Source organism: Oncorhynchus clarkii, chromosome 20 (genome assembly GCF_045791955.1).
Source record: "Oncorhynchus clarkii lewisi isolate Uvic-CL-2024 chromosome 20, UVic_Ocla_1.0, whole genome shotgun sequence".
In the NCBI taxonomy this organism is placed as follows: domain Eukaryota; kingdom Metazoa; phylum Chordata; class Actinopteri; order Salmoniformes; family Salmonidae; genus Oncorhynchus; species Oncorhynchus clarkii.
The window spans coordinates 52,500,582-52,506,581 of NC_092166.1; the positions used below are offsets into that span (position 1 = coordinate 52,500,582).

General features: G+C 44.0%; 3 non-coding genes across 3 annotated transcripts; all 3 read right to left on the bottom strand.

The window, feature by feature from the left end:
- Nucleotides 1–423: 423 nt before the first annotated feature.
- On the bottom strand, nucleotides 424–496 carry trnaf-gaa (transfer RNA phenylalanine (anticodon GAA)). Its single transcript has one exon. It is a non-coding gene; the product is annotated as a tRNA-Phe (tRNA).
- Nucleotides 497–578: 82 nt separating this feature from the next.
- trnai-aau (transfer RNA isoleucine (anticodon AAU)) lies at nucleotides 579–652 on the bottom strand. Its single transcript has one exon. It is a non-coding gene; the product is annotated as a tRNA-Ile (tRNA).
- An 874-nt stretch (nucleotides 653–1,526) lies between these two features.
- On the bottom strand, nucleotides 1,527–1,599 carry trnaf-gaa (transfer RNA phenylalanine (anticodon GAA)). The gene has a single exon. It is a non-coding gene; the product is annotated as a tRNA-Phe (tRNA).
- Nucleotides 1,600–6,000: the final 4,401 nt, after the last annotated feature.

Genomic DNA, 6,000 nt, shown 5'->3' on the forward strand with positions numbered 1-6,000 from the left:
CTGGAGCACAAACTAACAAGTCCACCAACAGCATAGCCTGACAAGACTGGACACTCTTGGTTGCTCCTTGTGGCAATTCCAAACAGCTGGGGAATTTGATCAATTGGTATTGTGTTTGCTTAGCATGCTATAGGTAGTGGGATCGATGCCCGCATTCCCCAAAAACATTTTTTTTTGTGGATCCAAGAAAGCTCCAGTTCACACTTCATGCAGCCTTGTCTTACGACAACCTACTGTCATGTAAACAATGACAAGAAACTGTCATGTAACAATGCCAAGAAACTGTCATGTCAAAATGTCAGATGAAAAAGCAAGAAATTACTTACTTTCAGAGGAGCAGCGTAGCACGCACCATTGAGGCCCACAAACAAAGCTGTGGATAGTTTCCTTGAAGCCAGAGCATGAAGAAAGAACAAATACAAATGCCGAAACCCGGGATCGAACCAGGGACCTTTAGATCTTCAGTCTAACGCTCTCCCAACTGAGCTATTTCGGCAATTCACTAATTTTATTTCTGTGGCACCCTTGACAATTCACATGCATGTGACTCACAATTTTGACACTCAAAATGTACATCATAGCCAGTACGGGGATCGAACCCATGACCTTGGCGTTATTAGCACCACACTCTAACCAACTGAGCTAACCGGCCATTTGCTATTTTGCTCAATTGTTGAAATGCACCGAGCCTCTGCAAGTGCTGGCACGTAAACAAACAAGTCCACCAACAGCATAGCCTGACAAGACTGGACCCTCTAGGTTGCTTCTTGCGGAAATTCCAAACGGCTGGGGAATTAGCTCAAATGCTTTGCATGCGTGAGGTAGTGGGATCGATGCCTGCATTCTCCAAAAGCAAATTCTTTCATGGATCCAAGAAAACTCCAGTTCACACTTCATGCAGCCTTGTCTTACGACAACCTACTGTCATGTAAACAATGACAAGAAACTGTTATGTAACAATGACAAGAAACTCTCATGTAACCCTGATGTCACAATGTCAGATGAAAAAGAAAGACATTACTTACTTTCAGAGAGCAGCGTATCACACACTCTAACCAACTGAGCTAACCGGCCGCTGGCTACAGAGCACAGTTGTTGAGATGCACCGAGCCTCTGCAAGTGCTGGAGCACAAACTAACAAGTCCACCAACAGCATAGCCTGACAAGACTGGACACTCTTGGTTGCTCCTTGTGGCAATTCCAAACAGCTGGGGAATTTGATCAATTGGTATTGTGTTTGCTTAGCATGCTATAGGTAATGGGATCGATGCCTGCATTCTCCAAAAGCAAATTCTTTCAAGGATCCAAGAAAACTCCAGTTCACACTTCATGCAGCCTTGTCTTACGACAACCTACTGTCATGTAAACAATGACAAGAAACTGTCATGTAACACTGATGTCAAAATGTCAGATGAAAAAGCAAGAAATTACTTACTTTCAGAGGAGCAGCGTAGCACACACCATTGAGGCCCACAAACAAAGCAGTGGATAGTTTCCTTGAAGCCAGAGCATGAAGAAAGAACAAATCCCGAAACCCGGGATCGAACCAGGGACCTTTAGATCTTCAGTCTAACGCTCTCCCAACTGAGCTATTTCGGCAATTCACTAATTTTTTTTCACCCTTGACAATTCACATGCATGTGACTCACAATTTTGACACTCAAAATGTACATCATAACCAGTACTGGGATCGAACCCATGACCTTGGCGTTATTAGCACCAAACTCTAACCAACTGAGCTAACCGGCCATTTGCTATTTGGCTCAATTGTTGAAATGCACCGAGCCTCTGCAAGTGCTGGCACGTAAACAAACAAGTCCACCAACAGCATAGCCTGACAAGACTGGACCCTCTAGGTTGCTTCTTGCGGAAATTCCAAACGGCTGGGGAATTAGCTCAAATGCTTTGCATGTGTGAGGTAGTGGGATCGATGCCTGCATTCTCCAAAAGCAAATTATTTCATACATAAGGGAACATTTCGGCATTTCGTGTATGATCAGTGAAAAAGTCCATATTGCAAATGTACGGTCCCTTACTAGATGTCCGAAAACATTTGTAAAATTTGCGGTCGGCGTCGGCCCGTGCGGTAGGGCCAGACCTACCGGGAAGTCATCAAATGAACTTTGTCGGACATTCGGTTTCCGTTTTATAAAATAAACAAGTTTTGGACCATTTTTCCGCTATCCCGGAAATTCCCACAAGAGGGCATACGGAATCATATGGCAATTTGGCAAAACATCACGAATCACGACGGGGCCTTATCTCGAAAACGGAAAATATTTCGAAGCCGAAACTTGGTGAGCGTAGGTTTGGCATAATGGGCAGTTGGCCCCGAACAAGATGGCGTCTAGGCCTCAACGGTTTTTGAGTTATGGCCGTTTTTCTGGGATTAAAGGTCCAAAATGGAAGTAGAGAAATTATTTTTCCACTTCAGGTCAAAGTCAAGGAGCCTCCGGTGTCAATAAAAAAAGAACCAGCCATTTATCTATCGTCATTTAAGAGAAACGGAACAATGACAACTTGTTGATGGTCACAAATAGGCGTTTTTTTTTTTCAACGGTTACAGATCCAGTTGCAGGGTGTTCATACGAATCTTTTTAAAGTGTGCTGCGGAGCTCTGCGAGATTTCTGTGATTTTCTATGATTTTCTGAAATAACACACACATACTAAACCCTCCGTAAATAACTCAGTTCTTAACGTAAAGACTTAAAACTCAGGATTATGTAAAAGCATAACCCAATGAGGATATGTGCCAACCGGAAGTGCCATAATTGGTGTCTCAGGGGCTGTTTCGAAGGGTTAAAAAAGTCTGATCTGTCCAAAACTTCATATATGTGATTAGGCAACCCCCATGAACTGTAAATCAGTCATTTTTCCCCAAAAAAATCAAAGGAAAAAAAAATCACACTAAAACACAACTTGGATGGAGGGACGTATTGGGGTGCGTAGAGACAGACAGTGGCTGCAATAGTTAGCTTTGTTGGAGCTAAAAAAGAACCGTCAGACCTAGAGTTCTGAAACTTTAGAAACCTGTTCTAGACCTCCGGTCGATGGTACGTGGTGAGTTACGTGGCTCTAGACGGTTCTCGGACCGAGAAACAGCCTCGTACATTTGCAATACCTTCAATTCATTTTGACCATCACAAAAATGACGACGTTTAGAAAAGTCTCAGAGACGCAAGGCTAGGTGCATTGAAACCGGCTCGGCCCATAGAGACGGACCCCAACGTTTCTGTCCGATAGCTCGTTCAAGGACCCTGTAGCAAGGCATGGAAAAAAGTGGATTTTCAGCACCAGTTAGGGTTTTTCTCGGACACCAAATGACCTATCGAGCCGAAACTCGGGATTCGGGGTCGCCTCACATAGGACTTCACATAATGTCCGAACTGGACCCGCAGCTAGAACGTAACTATGTGTTTTACCTTTTTATTATGTTTTAAACTAAAGGCGCTGTGAATTATGGGACTGCTCTGACATATGTGATAGTTGGCTTCTAAATGAGTAGTAAAAAGTGGGTTTGGTGTCATAATGACATCTAATTGACTGATGGACACTGACTTGCTAGTTGACTTTTGTGCATTTGCAATATGTTTAAACGGAGAGGGACCATCACCAAAATGGCATTCTGAAATCAACACAAAAAATGGCATCACCATAGTCTCCAGACTGTGCTGAGTTCAACGAGCTATCCCGCTTGACCGTAGCTCGCTCGGTCTAAGCGCAACGACCATTAGAAAAGTAGGCCCAAAATGAAGCCTGCCCCACAATGTCATTTGCTTTTGAGTGACAGTGAGAGAACCGTTTAGGTGAGAAGAAAAATTCCACCACATGAATGTTCCTAAGGTCCTCCCGATCCGTGCAAGCCTAACCTTGACCGTGTGGCATTAACCCTTAACAGTAAAACAGTGTTTTTTGATCTCACAGATTACAGTGTCATCTCTCCCCATAGGAATACATTGCCTGCACCCCTAATTTCAACCTGAAGTCTATATGGGTTATGAATGCCGTATGAACCTGTCTTCGGTACCAGTCCATCAAGCCACTATGAGGTCTACCTGTGTTGATTCTGAGCTTCCTGGACCAACCGGAAGTGGTTAAAATGCCCCTAAAAGTGTTTACCCATACCCTGCCTGCAGTTTGACAGACATAGTGCATTCAACCCTGTGTAAATCAGTCAGTTCTTAACGTAAGGACTTAAAACTCAGGATTCTGTAACAGCATACCCCAATGAGGATATGTGTTGATTTATAGCTTCCTGTGCCAACCGGAAGTGCCATAATTGGTGTCTCAGGGGCTGTTTCGAGGGGTTAAAAAAGTCTGATCTTTCCAAAACTTCATATGTGTGATTAGGCAACCCCCATGAACTGTAAATCAGTCATTTTTCCCCAAAAAATTCAAAGGAAAAAAAAATCACACTAAAACACAACTTGGAAGGAGGGACGTATTGGGGTGCGTAGAGACAGACAGTGGCTGCAATAGTTAGCTTTGTTGGAGCTAAAAAAGAACCGTCAGACCTAGAGTTCCGAAACTTTAGAAACCTGTTCTAGACCTCCGGTCGATGGTACGTGGCTCTAGATGGTTCTCGGACCGAGAAACAGCCTCGTACGTTTGCAATACCTTCAATTCATTTTGACCATCACAAAAATGACGACGTTTAGAAAAGTCTCAGAGACGCAAGGCTAGGTGCATTGAAACCGGCTCGGCCCATAGAGACGGACCCCAACATTTCTGTCCGATAGCTCGTTCAAGGACCCCGTAGCAAGGCATGGAAAAAAAGTGGATTTTCAGCACCAATTAGGGTTTTTCTCGGACACCAAATGACCTATCGAGCCGAAACTCGGGATTCGGGGTCGCCTCACATAGGACTTCACATAATGTCCGAACTGGACCCGCAGCTAGAACGTAACTATGTGTTTTACCTTTTTATTATGTTTTAAACTAAAGGCGCTGTGAATTATGGGCCTGCTCTGACATATGTGATAGTTGGCTTCTAAATGAGTAGGAAAAAGTGGGTTTGGTGTCAATTGATATCCGTTTGGTGTCATAATGACATCTAATTGACTGATGGACACTGACTTGCTAGTTGACTTTTGTGCATTTGCAATATGTTTAAACGGAGAGGGACCATCACCAAAATGTCATTCTGAAATCAACACAAAAAATGGCATCACCATAGTCTCCAGACTGTGCCGAGTTCAACGAGACGCCCCGCTTGACCGTAGCTCGTTCTGAGTGCAGCGAACTTGAAAAAAAGAAGGCCCAAAATGAAGCCTGCCCCACAATGTCATTTGATTTTGGGTGGCAGTGAGAGAACCGTTAGGGTGAGAAGCACAATTCGACCTCAGGTGCGTTCCTGAGGTCCTCCCGATCCTTGCAAGCCTAACCTTGACCGTGTGGCATTAACCCTTCACAGTAAAAAGAAGGTGTTTACTTGAAACAGCTTGCTTTGACTTCTCTCCCCATAGGAATACATTGCCTGCACCTCTAAATTCAACCTGAAGCCTATGTGGGTTATGAATGCCTTATGAACCTGTCTTCTAAGACAGTCCATCAGGCCACTATGAGGTCTACCTGTGTCGAATCTAAGCTTCCTGGAGCAACCGGAAGTGGTTAAAATCACCCTAAAAGTGTATACCCATACACTGCCTGCAGTTTGATAGACATAGTGCATTCAACCCTGTGTAGATCAGTCAATTCTTAACGTAAAGACTTAAAACTCAGGATTCTGTAAGTGGCTATGTCAACCAAGATATGTGTTAACTTATAGCTTCCTGTGCCAACCGGAAGTGCCATAATTGGTGTCTCAGGGGCTGTTTCGAGGGGTTAAAAAAGTCTGATCTCTCCAAAATGTCATATGTGTGACTAGGCAACCCTTCTGAACTGTAAATCAGTCATTTCTCCCAACAGATGTCAAAGAAAACCTCCCTCACACACACACAGGAAGGATGGAGTGATAAAGTGCGGTGCTTAAAGACACAGAGAGCAGGGAATGGCATTAC